Source organism: Chiloscyllium punctatum, chromosome 5 (assembly GCF_047496795.1).
Source record: "Chiloscyllium punctatum isolate Juve2018m chromosome 5, sChiPun1.3, whole genome shotgun sequence".
In the NCBI taxonomy this organism is placed as follows: Eukaryota; Metazoa; Chordata; class Chondrichthyes; order Orectolobiformes; family Hemiscylliidae; genus Chiloscyllium; species Chiloscyllium punctatum.
The window spans coordinates 69,909,104-69,930,940 of NC_092743.1; the positions used below are offsets into that span (position 1 = coordinate 69,909,104).

At 40.0% G+C, this 21,837-nt stretch overlaps 1 long non-coding RNA gene across 2 annotated transcripts in view; it reads left to right on the forward strand.

The window, feature by feature from the left end:
• LOC140477148 (uncharacterized) overlaps positions 1-21,837 on the forward strand; it is a 49,284-nt gene that overhangs the window by 13,646 nt on the left and 13,801 nt on the right. Inside the window, exon 2 of one of the 2 annotated variants that reach the window (XR_011960655.1) lies at positions 19,413-19,522. This is a non-coding gene — a long non-coding RNA (uncharacterized lncRNA). The remainder of the gene's footprint in view (positions 1-19,412; positions 19,523-21,837) is intronic. The other variant, XR_011960656.1, reaches the window with a different exon arrangement.

A 21,837-nucleotide genomic window follows, 5' to 3' on the forward strand; every position in this document is an offset into this window, starting at 1 on the left:
TAGGGAGACAACAGAATGATTTTCTTCCTTGCTACAACCTTCCCATTCTTCCAAATTGTTGTGTAATTTGGTCTGAATGAATAAATCTTCCACCAAAATGCTATAAGGCATATTCTTGAGAAAGGATCAGTATGTTAACAAAAATTATAAACATCTCTAGCTGACATTTGAAAGCTCTGAATAATATCCCATTTATGCTGCAGTCTCAGACTGATGAAGCAAGTGTTGCAGCTACAAAGGTTACAGAAGTTATGACAGAGAGGCATGGAGCAGCGTGAAGCAGGTGTATGGAAAATGCATACTTCTCTTCTTCATTCTCATAGTCATATCTCAAAAATTGGAAGCAAAGAAAAACTAATAGATTATAAAAATGAATGTCTTTCGGATTAAAGACATTAAGAAAGAACATGTCTATGTGGCATTGCAGAAAGATGCCAGGATAATCAAAATAGGTGCCTAGTCATTAATTTAGCACTGTCAAGATTTTACCAACCTTATCATTTCTAAAGGCAACAGTTAATTCAGTGCTTGGGGTTCTATGCCTTGTCCTGAATAGAGGTGAGGGGTTTCAAAAAGCTGTATAAAACACCTTTATACATATTTTAAATGCTGTGGAAGAGCACTGGACAATAACTAATAAATGAAGTTTGTTTCAGAGAAATGCAATCTACTATATGGATTTAAAATAGGACACATATATGTACTTCATTCAACCTGCCAAGGAATAAATCAAATAGCAGAATTGAACTGATTCCTTGTCCATCGTGTCTGAGTAGTGACAGACAATAATGAACAATGTCAATACAGCCATGGTTTATAATGCCAAATCTGTTTACTTAAATCTCCAAAAGTCTTGCTGAAGATATACAGTTCATAGATGGGTTATTCCTAAATGACTGTATTCTAGTTTGAATATTGTGACATAAGAGGGGCATGTAAGTCAGGAAAAGCAGTGCAGAGAAAAACAATGAAGTGGTTCCATGTTGTAAAAGAAATGAGCCCTGCAAAATATCTGTTGAACCAGGAGTATTCAGCCTCAGATATTGGAATATTAGAGGCAAACCTAAAAGGTACATGAAGGGAATTTTTTTTCTAATTATCTTCCCCTAATGCGACACTTTATGTATTGGAAGTGTTCATCATGCCTACATAACCATAAATAGCCACCTATAAATTTTAATTAAGTCCACTAAATTATATGACCTCTCCATTCAATTTGAGTTGCCAGAGTAGATAATCACAAAATAGTTTTTCATTACCATCAGGGCAGTAGGAGTAAGAAACATTTTAAAGTTTATGAAGGATAAAATTAGGTCAATGAATATGTCTTTACACAAGGAATACTCCATAGCTGGAATAAGTCACTGGGAAAAGACTCTGACCCCCAAAATTGTAAGCCAGCGATCTGAGTACTAATGCTAATTTTATGACAATGCTAAAACTCTGGTACTGATCTTGATGGTGTTTTTGGGATTAGTGTAATGTCCTCTAATTTGCTTAGATTTGCAAGATGGCCATCAGTTACATCTCCCGGACAGATCAAAGAAGAAATGTCAGACAATGGAGGAGTGCTTCATCAGCCCTGGAAGAATTTTCCAAAGATTCACTGCAGTCTTTTTTGTAAGATGTCCTCATAAAATCTAGCTGGAGGATATGTCGTCCTTGTGTCTGGCCACTTCTACCTACACAAAGCGGCAAGGCAAAGGAGCACTGATGTTTAGAGTTCCCACTCTACTCAACATCTCTCACAACAATAACCCCATCCTGCTGGCTATATTTTGTGTAGATAAAGACTCCTTATTAGCAGATCAATTGAGTCACCTTGGTATTATGTCACTTTTTATCCACCACTTGGTATTATCCACCATATGTCACTTTTAGCCTAATCTCTGGCTATACAAGCACCAAACTCTTTGTAACTTGGATAACCCACTAAAATAGAAACCAAAACAGGAATTCCAAACATTTCATAGCTTAAACAAAAGTTGGATAAGGCTATGAGCATCAAGTGGCTCAATCCTACTGGCTAAAACATTAACGTTCAACCAGGTAATGAAGGGAAGAAGAAAGTTGAATCCCATGGCTAAGTAGATGGATAAAAAGCCATTAAATAGTTACCTTGATGTGGGAAGATTCTTCTTGCTTGGAAAGTAGAGGCAACTTCAAGGGAAAAGCCAAGAAAATCAGTTTTCAAAATAAGATTACAATTGTGAGATGATGGAGATGAAAATAATGTCTAGCAAGGTGTTGGTGGAATTTACTGACAAAATTGTTTAAGATCAAAATGTATTTCATTATCCTAGATTGCAGTGAGGACATACAAAACTACCCTTGAACAATTTCAGGAAACCTACCCAGTCTTGATCATTCCACAGTTTAATCTGAATTTCTTTCTAGTTCCTCACAAGATCCAGTCTAATATGTCAGTGAATTATACAGTTCATAAAATGATTAAATTCTGAATTTATGCCACTTCAGTAGCTGGAACCTCCTCAAGAACACATCTTAAAACATTCCATCACAGTTTATGCTAGTTTCTTCACATTGGGACTATGAAGAATTTCTTCTTTCCCTGTAATGTGCACTGCTTCCTTCAAATACTGAATCTGAAAATTTAATAAGAATATCAAAATGTGTTATCACTTTTCACAAAGGGAACAATAGACAGTGTGATATAAAAGGGTCAAATAATTCTAATGGAACTATTCAAAAGTATCAATGTGAAGGGTGCCATCTGCTGGGCTCATTCACATAAAGGACCATGAACCGGAGGCCACATTCAGCAAGTTTCAGAAACAGTGGTGTCCTCACAGCCAAAAATACATCTATGATAAGACATTTGAGGCTGCAAGCATGTGCTGACCATCTAGGCGATAGGATAGCATTTAATAATGGTCTCTTTCATTCATCTATTTAAACAGCTGGCAACAGGAGAAGATGGCACTAACAGTGGATGGCTTGCATCCAGGACACATTAAAGACATGAGCTATTTTTAAAAACATAAAAATAGAGAAGATTTTCAGAGTAAGAAGAGGTTATTTGACCCACCATGTTCATGAGAGCTAGAGAAGAGTTATACAGAGTTAGGACCATAAGACAATGAGACATAGGAGCAGATGTAGGCCATTTGACCTGTTAGGTCTCCTCCACCATTCAGTGAGGTCATGACTGATCTGATAATTCTCAATTCCACTTCTCTGCCCTATTTCTATAACCCTTGATTTCCTCAATGATTAAAAATCTTGAATATATTTAATGACCCAGCATTGATAGTTCTCTGTTGTAATGAATTCCATAGATCCACCACCTTCTGATAGAAGACATTCCTCTTCACCGACTGTCTGTGTGGGTTTGCATGTTCTCCTTGCGTTTGCATGGATTTCCTCTGGATGCTCCAGTTTCCTCCCATAGTCCAAAGATGTACAGTTTTGATAGATTAGCCATGGGAATGCAAGATTACAGGAGTAGGATAAGGTGTGGATCTGGTGGGATCCTCTTCAGCGGGTTGGTGTGCACTTGATGGACTGAATGAGCTGCTTAAACATTGTAGGTGCTCCATGATTCTATGATTCATTGGTGACCCTTTATTCTGATTCTTTTCCAGAAACTAAGGATTGCCTGATTAGAAAAACTGGTTCAGAGCTAATGGAAAGACAGCAGGATTGCTGTGAGCAAGTCCAATGTGCCATTTTCTCTCAGTACCTGCATGGTGTCTGCTGGATAGATAGATTAAAATATGTTCTCCAAATTTTGTATCAGGCTGTATCTCTTCCAAAAAGGCAAACAATCTCTCCACATTCACCTTGTCAAATATCCTAAGAATCTTATATGTTTCAATCATGTTGTTTCTTATGTTTCTAAACTCCAATGGGTACAAGCTCAACCTACTCAATTGCTCCTACATAGAACATAGAACATGAAACAGTACAGCGCAATATAGGCTCATCAGAAAATTCCTCCATATCAAAGATGAACCCAGTGAACTGTCTCCAATGTCAGAATATGTTTTTGTAAATAACATTAAAAATCACACAACAGATTATTGTCCAGCAGGTTTATTTGGAAGCACTAGCCTTCAGAATGTTGTTCCTTCATCAGGTAGTTATGGAGTAGGACCATAAGACACAGAATTTATAGCAAAAGATTACGGTGTCATGCAACTGAAATGATTTATTGAACAAATCTAGATTGTTGCAAAGCCTTTTAGAATGGGTTGCAGGTTTTGGTTTATTAATATGTAAATTGCAGAACTTTTTTTAAGTCACATTCTTGAGATAACTTAAGGTTTTATAAAAAAAAGGTGACATCTCAGCTCAGACAAAGCATTAAAGGTGTGAGGTTCGAGTCTGTCTGTATCCCAATCTTGAGTCAGACTGATTCTATTCCCAGAGTGCAATTTACAAAATATTACATGGATTGACTGCCTGCATTGACTGCCTGCAGATTGTGCATTTTTAAGCAAAATAGAATGTATAATTCTGCAATTACAAATTCACCCCATAGATTTATATGTGGGTGTGTGCATGAGAGAGAGAGAGAGAGGGAGAGAGAGAGAGAGTGCATATAAGTGTGTGAGAGAGTGTGTTTGCATGTGTGCAGGCTTGGTAAAGTGTGTGTATATAAGTGTGATGGAATATAAGTCTGTGAGTGGGTGGGTGTGTGAGTGTGGGTGTTATATGTATGTGTGTTTGAGAGATATATATATGTGTGTGTGTGTGTGTGTCTAAGAGAGTATATAGTGTAGTAGGGCCATCTGTAGTGTGACATGAACCAAATGTCCTGGCTGAGGCCACCATCATGGGTATTGAACTTAGCTATCAGCCTCTGCTTGGCCACTTTGTATTGTTGGCTGTCCCGAAGTCTGCCTTTGAGAATGGTCACCGAAGAGCCCAGGCTGAATGTCCCTGACCACTGAAATGTTTCCCTGACTGGGAAGAAACATCCATGTCTGGTGATTGTTGCGCAGTGTCCATTCATCTGTTGTCGTAGTGTCTGCTTTGTCTAGCCAATGTGCAATGACTCGGGGCATCCTTGCCTGCAGCGTATGAGATAGACAATGTTGGCCACATCACATTAGTGCCCGCTGCGTACATGGTGGGTGGTGTCTGCATGTGTAATAGTAGTATCTGTGTTCACACTTGATGCAGCTAGCGGTGGTTGCCATGACAGGGTTGAACAGTGATATGGATGATGTTGTCCTGAAGGCTGGGCAGTTTGCTGCAAACAATGGTCTGTATAAGGTTTGGCGGTTGTTTAAAAGCGAGAAGTGGAGGCGTAGGAAAGGTCTTGGCAATGTGCTCATCCTCGTCAATAATGTGCTGCACGCTGCAAAGAACATGGTGTAATTTTTTGACTCCCAGGAAGTACTGGACAACAAAGGGTACCCTATTAGTTAGAACCCAAATCTGTCTCCTGAGGAGGTAATTACTGTTTCTCACTGTGGCACAACAGAACTGACTATCGATGAGTTGAGCATCATAACCTGTTCTTAGGAGGACATCCTTGAGCACCTTCAGGTATCTGTCACGTTCCTCCTCATCTGAACAGATCCTGTGTGTGCATCGGACTTGTCCATAGGGAATGGCTATTTTAGTATGTTCAGGGTGGAAGCTAGAGAAGTGTAACATCGTGAGGTTATCCGTAGGTTTGCGGTAGTGAGGTACTGAGGTTCCCATCCTTGGTGGAAATGCATATGTTCAAGAAAGAGACAGATACTAAAGAACAGTCTATAGTAAGTCTGATAGTGGGATGAAACTCATTAATATCACTGTGTAGTTGTTTCAGTGACTCCTCGCTATGGGTCCAGAGGAAGAAAATGTCATCAATCTACCTGGTGTATGGTGTTGGTTGGAGGTCCTGTGCAGCACAGAAGTCTTTCTCGGAACTGTGCATGAAATGTTTGGCATACTTGGGTGCAAATTTTGTCCCCATGCTTATTCCGTGTGTCTGGATGAAGAACTGGTTGTCAAAGGTGAAAACATTGCTGTCAAGGATGAAGTGGATGAGTTGTAGGACGGTGTTCGGAGATTGGCAGTTGTTGGTTTTGAGTACTGAGGCTGTTGCCACGATGCTGTCATTGTGGGGAATGCTGGTCTAGAGTACTGAAATGTTCATTGTGACAAGAAATGTTGCTGGTTCGACTAGTCTGTTGGTGCTGAGTTTCTGTAAGAAATCTGTAGTGTCATGATAGAAGCTGGGGATCCCCTGTACAATGGGTTTCAAGATGCCTTTGTTATAGCGAGAGAGGTTCTTACACAGAATGAGACATCCAGGTGTGTTGGCTTTGTTTATCTTTGGAAAGCAGTAGAAGTCCCCTTCGCGAGAAGGGAATGAGAGTGTGTAGAGAACTCCGAAGGACTGGATCAAAAGACTTGATCAATGTGTTTAGTTCATGGGTGGTGCTGTTTGGTCAGATCGGCCGGTAGTTGCCTGGTTATTCAGTTATTGGTACACTTCCTTGCAGTAGTCCATTCTGTTCTGAATGACGATGGTTCCTCCTTTATCTGCTGGTTTGATGACAATGTTGCAATTGGTTTTGAGAGAATGGGTGGCGTTGCATTGTGATCGGGTGATGTTTTCCTCTACCTTGTGGATGCAGCTGATGAATCTGGCACTTACACATTTCCTGACAGTTTGAGCATACGTGTCAAGCCCAGGGCAATAGCTCTCCCAAAGGGGTCCAAATCAACTCCTTCTTGGTCACTCCTCAATGGATTTCTCAGATGACTGTTCAGGTTTGACGGTTGGTTCATTGGGATCACTACAGATATCTTGGAGAATTCCTGGAGTCTCATTCTTCTGAAGAACTCCTCACACCTTTAATGCATTGTCTGAGCTGAGATGTCACATTTTTAAAAATAAAACCTTAAGTTATCTCGTAAATGTGACTTAAAAGAAGTTCTGGGATTTACATATTACTGAATTGAAACTTGCAACCCATTTTAAAAGATGAAAGACTTAATGACAATCAAGGTTTGTTCAATATACCACTTCGGTTACATGACAATGATCTTTTGTTATAAATTCTGTGTCTTATGGTCCTGCTCCACAACTACCTGATGAAGGAACAGTGCTCTGAAAGCTAGTGCTTCCAAAAAGACCTGCTGGACTATAACCTGGTGTTGTGTGATTTTTAACTTTGTCCACCCCGGTCCAACACCAGCATCTCCACATCATTCCTTAGACAAGGTAACCAAGACTGTTCACTATATTCCATCTGTGGTTTGACTAGTGGCTTTTATAGTTTTAGCAAGACTTCCATAATTCTAGAGTCAAACAGTGTGGTGCTGGAAAAGCAGAGCCTATCAAGCATTCCCAGCTGTCTTTCCCCCAGCTCCACCCCCCTACCATTTATCTCTCAGCTCTCTTCTGCCCCCCACATTCATGATGAAGAGCTTATGCTCGAAACATCAACTCTCCTGCTTCTTGGTCGCTGCCTGACTGGCTGTGAATTTCTAGCCCCACACTTTTTGATCCTGATCTCCAGCATCTGCAGGCCTCACTTTCTCCTCCCTATTTTCATACTTTTTGAAATAAGGGCCAAAATTTCAGTTGTTTTCTGACTGAACTTGAATGCTAGCTTTTGGAGATGTGTGCACAAGGACTCACAAAAACTGTGATAAAATATATTTATTCTAACTTAATTTGAATTGGGAATGATAGCTTCCCAATGTTAGCTTCTCAATTACCTCAAAATTAATATAGTCTGAGGAATTATTTAAAATTAAATATTTCTACTTATTCTTGGCCAGTTTTAAACTTCCAACTCAATTGACTATTTCAATTGCAAATGTTTTACTTTTTTACATCAAATATGCATTTTCCTCTTTGTTGCCAACCAATGTGCTTATATAATTAATCCAGTGATGAAATGTGAATAAACACAATATAATATTCCGAGCGCAGGAAATGTTAATAAATAATAGAGAAGGATGACTTTAAGGTACTTATCTATCTTTACTACTCTCACATCAAATCAAATGTGTGAAAAAATGCATGTATGTTGATAAAAGTGGTTTGTTTTCTCCACCCATCCCTGCCAAATGATACAAACTGGCTATGTACACCTAAACAACAATTTATATTTGTGTAGCTCCTGTAATATAATAAAGCATCCAAAGTTTCTTTATACATGTATTATAAAATAAAGTATAACACTAATTCACGTAAGGAAATATGAGATCAAATGACCTAAAGTGTGGTCAGAAATGTAAGTTTTACGCAATATCTTAATAGATGAAGTGAGGCGGAGAGATGGAGAGGTGGGGATTAAAGGCAATTAAAGGCTTTGCAATAAATGAAGTCAGAGAGTCATTTCGCATAGAAATGACCCACCATGTCTATATTGACCAACAAACACCAAACTATACTAATCTCATTTATCTGCACTTGGTCCATAACCTACTATGACCTGGCATTTTAAGTTCTTGTAGAACAGCAATGAGAATTGTGGGAACACCACAGTCTAGAATTAGAAGAATACATATCTCGTAGAAAATTGTTGGCTGGAGGAAATTACAGAGAGGGGGAAGGGCAACCCATGGAGTGATTTGAGAACAAGAGTAAGAATTTTATCACCAAAATGTTCCTCGATCAGACTGGTTATAGGTCAACAAGCACAGTGTAGAGGACAGCGAAGAGGTTTACCTCAGAATACAACAAGACCTTGATCAGATGGGAAAATGGGCTGGGGAGTGGCAGATGGAGTTTAATTTAGATAATTGTGAGGTGCTGCATTTTGGTAGGGCAAATCAAGGCAGGATTTGTACATTTAATTGTAAGATCCTGGGGAGCGTTGCCGAACAAAGAGACCTTAGGTCATAGTTGTTTGAAAGAGGAGTCCCAGATAGGTTGGATAGTGAAAGAGGCATTTGGTACGCTTACTTTTATTGGTCAGTGCATTGAGTATAGGAATTTGACTGTCATGTTGGTGCAGTACAGGGCATTGGCAAGGTCACTTTGGAATACTGTATTCAGTTCTGGTCTCCCTGCTATAGGAAAGATGCTGTGAAATTTACAAGTGTTGGAGAAAGTGAGGACTGCAGATGCTGGGGATCAGAGCTTAAGAATGTGTTGCTCGAAAAGCGCAGCAGGTCAGGCAGCATCAAAGGAGAAGGAGAATTGACGTTTCGGGCATAAGTGTTGCCAGGGTTGTAGGGTTTAAGCTATAGGGAGATGCTGAATAGGCTGGGGCTATTTTCCCTGGAGCAACCGACACTGAAGTGTGACATTATAGAAGTTTCTAAAACCATGACCGAGCATGGAAAGGGTTAATAGCCAACGTCTTTTCCCCAGGGTAGGGGTGTCCAACTCAAGACTGCATAGGTTTAAAGGGACCAAAAAGGGTAAGTTTTTCATGCAGAGGGTGTTACGTGTATGGAATGAATTGCCAGAGCAAATAGTGAAGGCTGGTACAGTTACAACAGTTAAAAGTCATCTGGATGGGTATATGAATAGGAAGAGCTTAGAGGGACATGGGTCAAATGCTGAAAGATGGAACTAGATTAATTTAGGATGTCTGATCAGCATGGACGAGTTGGACTGAACAGTTTGTTTTGTTGCTGTACATCTCTATCACTCTATGACAGGGATAAGAGAAATAGGATTTGATACGAATTAAGCCAAATGTAGCAAAGTTTTAGATGGCCTCAAGTTTATAGTGGGTATAGTGTGGGAGACCAGCCAGATGATTGTTCACACATTCAAGTCTAATGGTAACCAAAGGATGTGTGCTGCAATAGGAGTAAAGTCAGGGACATTACAGAGATGGTCTTAATAGTGGCACAAGTATGAGGTCAGGAGCTTATATGGGTGTCAAATGTGTAAGCAAGTTGCGAACTAATTGATTCAATCTCAAATTGTTGTATATACATAGAAAATGGAGTTTGGATTTGGGACTGAAAATTATGGCTTAATTCTTCTGAATATTTAAGTGGAGGAAGTTGCAACTCATCCAGTACTGGATATCAGGCATGTAGTCTGATGATTTAGCAACAGTAGAGGGCTTGAGAGTGGTACTGGAGAGGTAGAACTGTGTGGCATTAACCTACTTGCAAAGATTAACCCTGTGCTTTCAGGAGATGTGACCAAAGGGCAGTATGTGGATAAGAAGTAGGAAGACTGGTGATAGGTCCTTGGGGGATACAAACTTTGAATACCAGGAAAGGTAAAAATGGTACATTGTCATTGACTGTTTGTCCAGGAGTGTTAATCCCATGTCACTTGTTGCTGCAGTAACTGCTTTTGTTCCATTTCTGTTCTTGAGATAATAGATAGGTCTGGGACTGAAAGATCATCTGCTGTCTGTGAAGATATGAGTTATATCTTCCTGATTGGGCATCTACAATACAGGAACAGCATCTCCAGTTGATTGTATGTGACAGTGCTTGTGGCAGTATATCTGGTCATTTACTTTTTGCTTGATTAAGATGAAATCTGCTCTGTACAGGTCTCAAGTTGCTACTTGGGCTGTCTCTCGTTGAGAGCATTGAAGGTTTGGACCCTGATTGGCTCTCCAATGCTCAACTTTGATAATGGTTTGATAGTTTTGTCATAATTAAATTTGACTTGTTGCATTTTGTCATGTAGACATATCACTACTTCTGGCTTGGAAGATTAGTCTGGATGCAGTGTGACATTAACTGTAGATTACTTTGCATGCCTTCCAAAGTTGTGTTTCTCCTCTCAAGGATTGCCTCTTTGTATGCATCTATGTCAGATTTACTTAATCTTTTTATGATTCCTTTGGCAATTTTCACTGCTGCCTCAGCCTCTCTATTTGGAGGATAATGTAAAGATGATGTAAACTGTTTGTAAAAGAAACCACATAGTCTCTTTTTTTGGGACTGAAAATGAAACAGCTGTTAATGTTATAATTGAAATAGGTGAGTTTTGTCACTTGAGGCTGAGTGGCACCAAGTTTCTTTTGAATAAGGTAATTCAACCTGACAACAACTATCTTGTTAAGCATCAAAATGTTAACAAATTGTAAACGTCAAGAGCTGCAAAGGAGAAGAAACATTCAGAGCCTGCAAACACGGAGAATCCACTTCTCCCTCTTCCTGTCTACCTCTCTTCATATGAGAAAAAATAGAAAACCAAGAAAGCATAAAAGAAAGAATTTTAACAAGAAAAGACATAAATCAACCCGATTAATGATTGAATTGAAGAACACCTGTCATTCTTTTGATAACAGAATGTCATTCTTTTTATTCAGCCATGGAATGTGGGCCTTGAGAAAGTGATGATAGACTGCAGAAAACAGTTCATGTGATGTGGGTAGACCCATAATGACATTAGGGAGGGAATTCCAGGATTTTCACCTAAGTCCAGTGAAGGAACAGCGATATATTTCCAATGCAGGATATTGAGTTGGTTGGGGGGCAGCTTGCAGGTGTGCCCATATCTTTCTAGATAGCAGTGGGGTGGGTTTGGAAGGTGCTATCTGAGGATCTTTGGTGAATTTCTGCAGAATATCTTTTTGATAATGCCCCTGCTGCTATTATGCATCAGTGGAGGAATGGCTGAATGTTTATTGATGTGTGCCAACCCTTCAGACTTTGTCTTGGATAGTGTCATGCGTCTTCAATTTTTTTGGAGCTGCCCTCTTTCAGACAAGTGAGAACTATTCCATCACACTCCTGGATTATTTCTTGTAGCTGGTAGAAAGCTTTGTGGAAGAGATGAGTTACTGATTGCAGAAATGTTCTGGAGCTGCAATGGCTGAACTCCAACAATCAGGACCACCTTCCTATGTACTAGGTATGAATCTAACCACGAGAAAGATTTCCTTCTGATTCCCATTTTGCACATTTTGCTAAGGCTTTGATGTCACACTGAGTCAAATGTGACCTTGATGTCAATAGCTGTCACTCTCACCTCTGGAATTCAGCTCTTTGGTCCATCATTGTACAGACCAAAAGGAATGCAAGAAAATAACTTTCCACTTTGTTGATTGGACTTCCAATCTTCAAAATTTTGTCCAACCTATACATATTCTTTTTCCATCTGTGGTATACAACTTTATTATTCTATAATGTGCTAAATTGTTTATCTTTTGTCTGTCTTAATCATGATTTTGTGTGTGTGTGTGTGTATCTATCTGCGTATTTGCAGTTTTTGAAGAGTATAATTTAAGTCCCACAAATTAAATATAATTTGTTTTTGCTGCTCTTGTTAAAGGGAAGTGTCTTGCAGCAAATGGAGCTATTGACAATACCTTACATAAATTGTCTTACAGTCAGAACAATTGGTCAGTTTTGGTACCTCAGTGAGGTTTCATAAATATATTCTAATCATCCTGTTCAGAGATGCTATTATGCAACTCTAGAGCAGGATGGGACTCCAACTCAGGTGTCCTGACTCAAAGTTATAGACAATATCACTGTGCCACAACATGCCCACAGTGGGCTTTTATGTCTTTGTATGTTCTGTGTTAAATTCTGGAACAGTAGGGCACGATTTTCAGTGCAAATGGTCAGGCAGCAATTGAATTCTTCTGTGAACTGAGGGCCATTGTCACTCATCACAATGTCTGGAATGCCAGAACAACTGAAATGGCTTTCAGGCATTTTACTGTTTCAGAACAGTTTGACTGGCAGTGTGTAAAGTTCTAGGGCAAAAGCCATCTGTAATATTGTCAGAACATTGTCAGGTCCCATAAATGTTGCAATATTCAGTGCATCCAGCCATTTCATAATATCAAATGGAATGAATTGAATTGGCTGAAGACTGGCATCTCTGAATGGGGATCTCTGAAGGAGACTCCATCGATCATCCACTCAGCATTGTTGGCTAATGGTTGTTACAAATACTTTTGTCTTATGTTCTCATTGATGTGTCTGATCCCCCATTATTTAAGGTGGGAGTGTTTGCGGAGGCTCCTTTTCCAGTGTGTTTTTCGCTTACTCACCAGCATACATGATCAAAAGTTGGTCCTGGTGTTCAATGAGAACTTACATCTTCAGTTATGAGGATAGATTGAAGAAATTGGGACTGTTCTCAAAGGATAAAAGAATGCTGAGAATAGGTCTATTCTCAATATCATAGTTTGGCTGGATGTATTAGATAGGGAAAAACTGTTCTGACTCACAAAAGGAACAAGAATGATAGGGCATGCTTTAAAGAGATGTGTAAAAGAATGAAGGGTGATGTGAGAAAAATACTTTAACAGATCAAGGAGCTAAGGTATGGAGTGCAGTGTCTGGAAATGTGGTGGGAGCAGATTCAATTGAGGCAATCATGAGAGCATTGGCTGATTATTGAATAGAAATACTATGCAAGGGGAGGGAAGAAAGGAAGAGGCTGGCATAAGGTAACACTGCTTCCTCAAAGACCTAGTGCTGGTTCGAATAGCGTTGTTCTGCACCATAACAATTCTGTGAAGCTGAAATGACTGATGCCTTGTCCTCTTTCCCAGAGCACAATCAGCCTACTCTTTCAAGAAATTGCAGAACAAAAACATTTTGAGTAGAGCCAAAGGGAAATGTCTAATGGACCATATTTTGTGATTTTGAACTGAGGCAAAATCTGTCTCTATATTTTCAAATGTCAGAATCAATTTGGATTTGTCAATGTTTTGGAAACTGTGTCACATTCTTTCAATTCATATGGTTAGCTGACAAAAGAACAATATACTTTGATTAAAACAGTTCTTCCACAATTTGAGTTGTCTTGTTCATCTTTCAGTTCCTGGTTAATAATGTTAAGAAATTAAAAATTTCTTGAGTATTGCCAATTAATAGGTAGTATTTATTTGCATTATTCAAAAAGCATTGCAAGCATTCTGCAAGAGTGACACTTTAAAAGGTGATACTTCAAGGTGTTTTAGTCTTTTTTTATTTGTTTAATGCGGCAATTCACAATATATTTAAAAGGATTCTGCATATTATTTAATCTATCCCCAGATATGAGCAAGTTCAGATCATTTCAAAATGAAAAACGCAGTGCAATGTGGACTAGAAAATATCTATTGCATGATTTTAAGCACTTTGGATATGTGGGTGGCCTTTTGCTTGCATTAGATTTGTTTAAGTCTTCGATATTTAACAGATTAACCTCCTCTCATTTATTTCATAAACCTGAATTATTTTTTCCAAACGAAAGCCATGAAGTGAATTATTATTATGCAGTGGGAAACGATAAGATGAATATGAAAGTTAGGGATCCTCTGAACACAATGATACATAGACTTCAGTTGTAGCTAGTTTCTACTGGTTGAGTTAAGATGCGGGTACAAACTGTCATTAGCTCTCTCACTAAGTGCTTACTTTGGGCAAAATAGGATAAACAATAGATTCACCTTTTGGGCAATTCCTCAGAAATTATTAAGTGTAGACTAACTTCTTACTTAATAATAGCATTCTGAAGTGAATTGGAATGATAAAAGCAGACAGCTTCCTGCATGATGGAAATAAGTTTGTCTTTTTTGGATTTGAAACAAGTGTGAAATTAATTTATTTATTCTACATGCTATTTAAATTGACATAACTGTAAGCTGATACCTCAGCTTTAAAAATGTAATTCTTCATAACAGCAAACATCTTGTGCCAACAGAAGGCTAGCTGATGGATAGTTCTGAGTTATGTTGCCTTTTATAGTCTGTGTGATATAATTCTTGAAATGCTTCTTTGGCTGGAGTTCACTTTCACATTTTCAACACATTGCAATAGACAGGATTTAACTGCAAGGTTAAAATTCTAAACTTCAACAGTCATTCAACCTTACATCATGGGAACTCTTTAGCTTTTGTACTAAAAATGGGATTAAAATGCTGAGGACTGATGTGTTTAGGAGCATAGCTACAAGAGTAGGCCATTCAATCTGCCAAGCTTACTCTGCCATTTAATAGCAGATTGAATATTTCAAAGTCTTTCCCAAACATTATCCCCACAATCCTTTATGCTATTGGTGTTGAGAAATATATTGATCTCTACTTTAAAACTATTCTACTCTACAGAAAAATTGCACTGCCACAGCCCTCCAGGATAGAGATTCACAGTCCTCAGATAAAATGATTTCTCTGCGTCTCGGAGTAAAATCACATAGAGTCATAGAGTCGTAGAGATGTACAGCATGGAAACAGACCCTTCAGTCCAACCCGTCCATGCTGACCAGATATCCCAACCCAATCTAGTCCCACCTGCCAGCGCCCGGCCCATATCCCTCCAAACCCTTCTTATTCATATACCCATCCAAATGCCTCTTAAATGTTGCAATTGTACCATCCTCCACCACATCGTCTGGCAGCTCATTCCATACACGTACCACCCTCTGGCGTGAAAAACTTGCCCTTTAGGTCTCTTTTATATCTTTCCCCTCTCACCCTAAACCTATGCCCTCTAGTTCTGGACTCCCCGACCCCAGAAAAAGACTTTGTCTATTTATCCCATCCATGCCCCTCATAATTTTGTAAACCTCTATAAGGTCACCCCTCAGCCTACGACGCTCCAGGGAAAACAGCCCCAGCCTGTTCAGCCTCTCCCTGTAGCTCAGATCCTCCAACCATGGCAACATCCTTGTAAATCTTTTCTGAACCCTTTAAAGTTTCACAACATCTTTCCGAAAGGAAGGAGACCAGAATTGCCCACAATATTCCAACAGTGGCCTAACCAAATGTCCTATACAGCCACAACATGACCTCCCAACTCCTGTACTCAATACTCTGACCAATAAAGGAAGGCATATCAAACATCTTCTTCACTATCCTATCTACCTGCGACTCCACTTTCAAGGAGCTCTGACCCTGCACTCCAAGGTCTCTTTGTTCAGCAACACTCCCAAAGACCTTACCATTAAGTGTATAAGTCCTACTAAGATTTGCTTTCCCAAAATGCAGCACCTCGCATTTATCTGAATTAAACTCCATCTGCCACTTCTCAGCCCATTGGCCCATCTGGTCCAGATCCTGTTGTAATCTGAGGTAACCCTCTTCGCTGTCCACTACATCTCCAATTTTGGTGTCATCTGCAAACTTACTAACTGTACCTCTTATGCTCGCATTCAAAACATTAACGTAAATGACAAAAAGTAGAGGACCCAGCACCGATCCTTGTGCCACTCCACTGGTCACAGGCCTCCAGTCTGAAAAACAACCCTCCACCACCACCCTCTGTCTTCTACCTTTGAGCCAGTTCTGTATCCAAATGGCTAGTTCTCCCTGTATTCCATGAGATCTAACCTTGCTAATCAGTCTCCCATGGAGAACCTTGTCGAATGCCTTACTGAAGTCTATATAGATCACATCTACTGCTCTGCCCTCATCAATCTTCTTTGTTGTTTCTTCAAAAAACTCAATCAAGTTTGTGAGACATGATTTCCCATGCACAAAGCCATGTTGACTATCCCGAATCACTCCTTGCCTTTCCAAATACATGTACGTCCTGTCCCTCAGGATTCCCTCCAACAACTTGCCCATCACCGAGGTCAGGCTGACCGGTCTATAGTTCCCTGGCTTGTCTTTACCGCCCTTCTTAAGCAGTGGCACCACGTTTGCCAACCTCCAGTCTTCCGGCACCTCACCTATGACTATCGATGATACAAATATCTCAGCAAGGGGCCCAGCAATCACTTCTCTAGCTTCCCACAGAGTTCTCGGGTACACCTGATCAGGTCCTGGGGATTTATCCACTTTTAACCGTTTCAAGACATCCAGCACTTCCTCCTCTGTAATCTGGACATTTTGTAAGATGTCACCATCTATTTCCCTACAGTATATATCTTCCATATCCTTTTCCACAGTAAATACTGATGCAAAATATTCATTTAGTATCTCCCCCATTTTCTGTGGCTCCACACAAAGACCGCCTTGCTGATCTTTGACAGGCCCTATTCTCTCCCTGGTTACCCTTTTGTCCTTAATATATTTGTAAAACCCCTTTGGATTCTCCTTAATTCTATTTGCCAAAGCTATCTCATGTCCCCGTTTTGCCCTCCTGATTTCCCTCTTAAGTATACTCCTACTTCCTTTATACGTTTCTAAAGATTCACTCGATCTATCCTGAGTGTACCTGACATAGGTTTCCTTCTTTTTCTTAACTAAACCCTCAATTTCGTTAGTCATCCAGCATTCCCTATACCTACCAGCCTTCCCTTTTACCTGACAGGAATATACTTTCTCTGGATTCTTGTTCTCTCATTTCTGAAGGCTTCCCATTTTCCAGTCGTCCCTTTACCCGTGAACACCTGCCTCCAATCAGCTTTTGAAAGTTCTTGCCTAATACCGTCAACATTGGCCTTTCTCCAATTTAGAACTTCAACTTTTAGATCTGGTCTATCCTTTTCCATCACTATTTTAAAACAAATAGAATTATGGTCACTGGACCCAAAGTGCTCCCACACTGACACCTCAGTCACCTGCCCTGTCTTATTTCCCAAGAGTAGGTCAACCTTTGCACCTTCTCTAGTAGGTACATCCACATACTGAATCAGAAAATTGTCTTGTCCATCTAAACCTTTAACACTATGGCAGTACCAGTCTATGTTTGGAAAGTTAAAATCACCAACCATAACTACCTATTATTCTTACAGATAGCTGAGATCTCCTTACAAGTTTGTTTCTCAATTTCCCTCTGACTATTGGGGGGTCTATAATACAATCCCAATAAGGTGATCATCCCTTTCTTATTTCTCAGTTCCACCCAAATAACTTCCCTGGATGTATTTCCGGGAATATCCTCCCTCAGCACAGCTGTAATGCTATCCCTTATCAAAAATGCTACTCCCCCTCCTCTTTTGCCTCCCTTCTATCCTTCCTGTAGCATTTGTATCCTGGAACATTAAGCTGCCAGTCCTGCCCATCCCTGAGCCATGTTTCCGTAATTGCTATGATATCCCAGTCCCATGTTCCTAACCATGCCCTGAGTTCATCTGCCTTCCCTGTTAGGCCCCTTGCATTGAAATAAATGCAGTTTAATTTATTAGTCCTACCTTGTCCCTGCTTGCCCTGACTGTTTGACTCACTTCTGTTCTCAGCTGTACCCATCTCAGATCGATCTCTTTCCTCACTATCTCCCTGGGTCCCACCCCCCCACTAACGAGTTTAAATCCTCCCCAGCGGTTCTAGCAAATTTCCCTGCCAGTATATTAGTCCCTTTCCAATTTAGGTGCAATCCGTCCTTCTTGTACAGGCCACTACTACCCCAAAAGAGATTTCAATGATCCAAAAATGTGAATCCTTCTCCCATACACCAGCTCCTGAGCTATGCATTCATCTCCTCTATCCTCCTATTCCTGCCCTCACTAACTCGTAGCACTGGGAGTAATCCAGAAATTACTCGAGGACCTCCTTTTTAAATGTCTACCAAACTCTCTGTCGTCTCCCTTCAGAGTCTCAACCTTTTCCCTTCCAATGTCATTGGTTCCAAAATGGACAATGACCTCCTGCTGGCCCCTCTCCCCCGTGAGAACATTCTGCACCCTCTCTGAGACATCCTTGATCCTGGCACCAGGAAACAACACTTCATTCTGCTTTTTCTCTGCTGGTCACAGAAATGTCTGTCTGTACCTCTGACTATAGCATCCCCTAGCACAATTGATCTCTTGGAAGCCAACGTACCTCTCGTTGCATTAGAGCCAGTCTCAATACCAGAAACTTGGCTGTCTGTGCTACGCTCCCCTGAGAATCCATCACCCCATACATTTTCCAAAACAGCACACCTGTTTGAAATGGGTATATCCACAAAAGACTCCTGCTCTAGCTGCCTACCTCTCTTACTCTTCCTGGAATTAACCCATCTATGTGACTGTATCTGAGACTTTCCCCCCTTCCTATAACTGCCATACTGTTGCTGTTGCAAATTCCTCATCGCTTCTATCTGTCTCTCCAACCGATCCACTCAATCTGATAAGATTCGCATCCAACAGATATAATCCACAGTAACGTTAAACTCTCTTTAAACTCCTGCATCTGACAAGAAGTACATATCACCGCAAAGGCCATTTTTGCTCCTTCACAATCTACAGACCCAGAAAATAACACCGTCTTATTCCTCTACAAACACTGCCCCAGGTTAAATTAATAACTATGGCTTATATTTTAAGTTTAATCAAGAGACTTATCTCAAAAAACATATATAATCGAGAAAGAATCCACTGTACTCACTACTGCAGCCTTTCTATTGGACAGACTTAAAACAACAATTAACTTATCTGATTCTGTGCTGTGAACTTTGCCCAACAGTTCCTCCAAGATTAGTTGTGAATTTCACTGTTTGTTAATTTTCCCAGATGCACTCCGATTTGCCTTATTATTAAGTTGTGTTTCCTGGTTCTGTGCTCCCCATCCAAGGAAAATATCTTACCTACACCTATCTTGTCTATTCCTTTAAGTATTTTGTAAACGTCAATGAGACTACCTCTCATCTTTCAAAACTCAAGAAAAGACAAACCTAATTTGCGCAATTTCTGTTTATAGGACAGTCATGTCATGCTGAGAACAAGTCAAGCAAGCCTTGGACTGCAATTGTTGTATCGCAATATTATCTTGCCTGAGGTGAGAAGATCAACATTGCACACATTCACGAGGTTGGTCCAACTAAACTTTGACATAATTGAGCCAAGACTTCATTACATCTATACATCAGATCCTCCTGTGACAGAAGCCAACAGTCCATTAATCTTCCTTATAGTTTGCCTTCATTGACAAGGATGCCCAGTTCCCTTTGCACATTTACATTTTCCAACTTCTTACTATTTAATAAATGCTCTGTGCAAATCTGTTTTTCCTACCCAGGTGAATAACTTCACATTTCTCCACATTGTATTCCATCTGCCATGTTGTTGCCAGTCACCAAGCCTGTAGATATCCTCCTGAAATTACTTTATATCTTCCTCACAATACACATTCCTGCTTAGCTACGTATCAACTGAAAATTTGGAATTAGTACATATTTACCCATGTCCAAATTATTGATATTTACTTGAACAGCAGGGCTTATGTACTAATCCTTACTGATCCAGTAGTCACAGCCTACTGGTGGAAGAATCAATCACTTATTCCCATTCCTGAAGAAGGGCTTGTGCCCGAAACGTCGATTCTCCTGCTCCTTGGATGCTGCCTGACCTGCTGCGCTTTTCCAGCAACATATTTTCAGCTCTGATCTCCAGCATCTGCAGTCCTCATTTATTCCCATTCTCTATCTTCTATCCGTGAGCCAATACCAGTGCATTACTTCCTATCCCATGTGAATGAATATTTTCAAACAACCTTCTGTTGGGTACCATTGTCGTACAACTTGATAACTTGACAGAAGACTCAGGAAGCAAGAGAATTTAATTAAATTGAATTAGCTTTATTGTCACATGTACTCAAATGAGTGCAGTCAAAAGTTTATAATTTGCTTCTTAGAGGGCCAGCTTAGGTACAACTGTACTTGAGTATTATCCTTAGTTACAGAAAAGAGAAATGATGAAAAACATTTACATTCCAGCTACACAGCATTGCCTTGGGTCAGAAAGAATCAAGAAGCAAAGTTAAGGAAGCAAACATCACAGTCTCTCTCACTCCAAAGGCTGTCTGCAGCAGGCAAATGCAGAGGACCTCCACATGGTCTAACCACTGCCTGCTCCCATGCTTTGAGTTGGGCCTTTATCCCCAGGCCCACATTGGACTGCTGTTGCTACACTCCCACACCAGGTCACTAGCCCGCTCTGCACTGTGCCATTGATTGCTGGCATTCCCACATCGGCTGCTGGCATCCCCGCTTCGGAGACGAGGTGTTGGAGGCTGGGGTCGGATATCCGAGGCTGAGAGGATGGAGGAGAGAGGAAGGGAGAAAATGAAAAAGAAGAAAAAGAATGGACAGAAGGGAGGATCACCGGCTGAAGAATCCTACTTTGCCATCATCTTACAATCATTTATCATCATGCATATGCAAGAAGAGCTAATCTTATTGCCACACAGTGTAAAACAACTTTCATAGGTTATAGACACCTCCAAGCTTTATTCAAACTATTACAACAAAATATATTCTTATTTTCATGTTGCTTCATCTGGTTGTTTTATATTATCTGCTGTTTTCTCCCAATTTACATAGGTATTTTACCCAAGGCAGCTGATAGTACAACTCATAAATTACCATCCTTGTATGCCTGTATAATTTTGTTGTTACCCAACCTTTGAGCATCTGTAATTTCCATTTGTTTTTAATGTTCTTAACAAAATGACTGAAAATGTTTCCCTTACCTAACTATAACTGATTTAACCATTAAAGGGGCCTTATCAGAAGTATTCTCAAAAATGCAAGATATTACATCCATCAATTCTCTTTAACCAGTTTTGTTAGAACATCCACAAAACATTCCAACAAGTTCATCAAACATGATTTCCCATTCACAAATCCATGCTGACTATGCCCAATCATATCATTTTATCCAAGTGTCCATTCATCATGTCCTTTCAAACAGGTTACTGATGAATGTCTAACAAGTCTATAGTTGTCTGCTTTGCTCTCTAGCTCTTTTCTCCAATACTGGAGTGATACCACTCCCTTTCAATTCACAGGAATCATTCCAGAATCTATGGAATTTTGGAAAATGATCAGCAATGCATTGACTGTCTCTATAGTCACCCACTTCAACACTCTGGAATGTAGAGGGTCAGCTCATGGGTATTTATTAACTTACAGTCCTACAATTTCTCCAGTATAACCTTCTTAATATTAATGCCTTCAGTTCCTTGTTCTCCCTAGCCACTTGGATCTATAATTCTGTGGGAGCTCTTGTGTTTTCCACAGTAAAAATAGACATTAAGTAACCATTTAGCTTCTCTCCAATTTCTCTATGCCCCTTTATAAATTTTTCTGACTCTGCGTGTAATAGACTCACATTTGTCTTAGCCA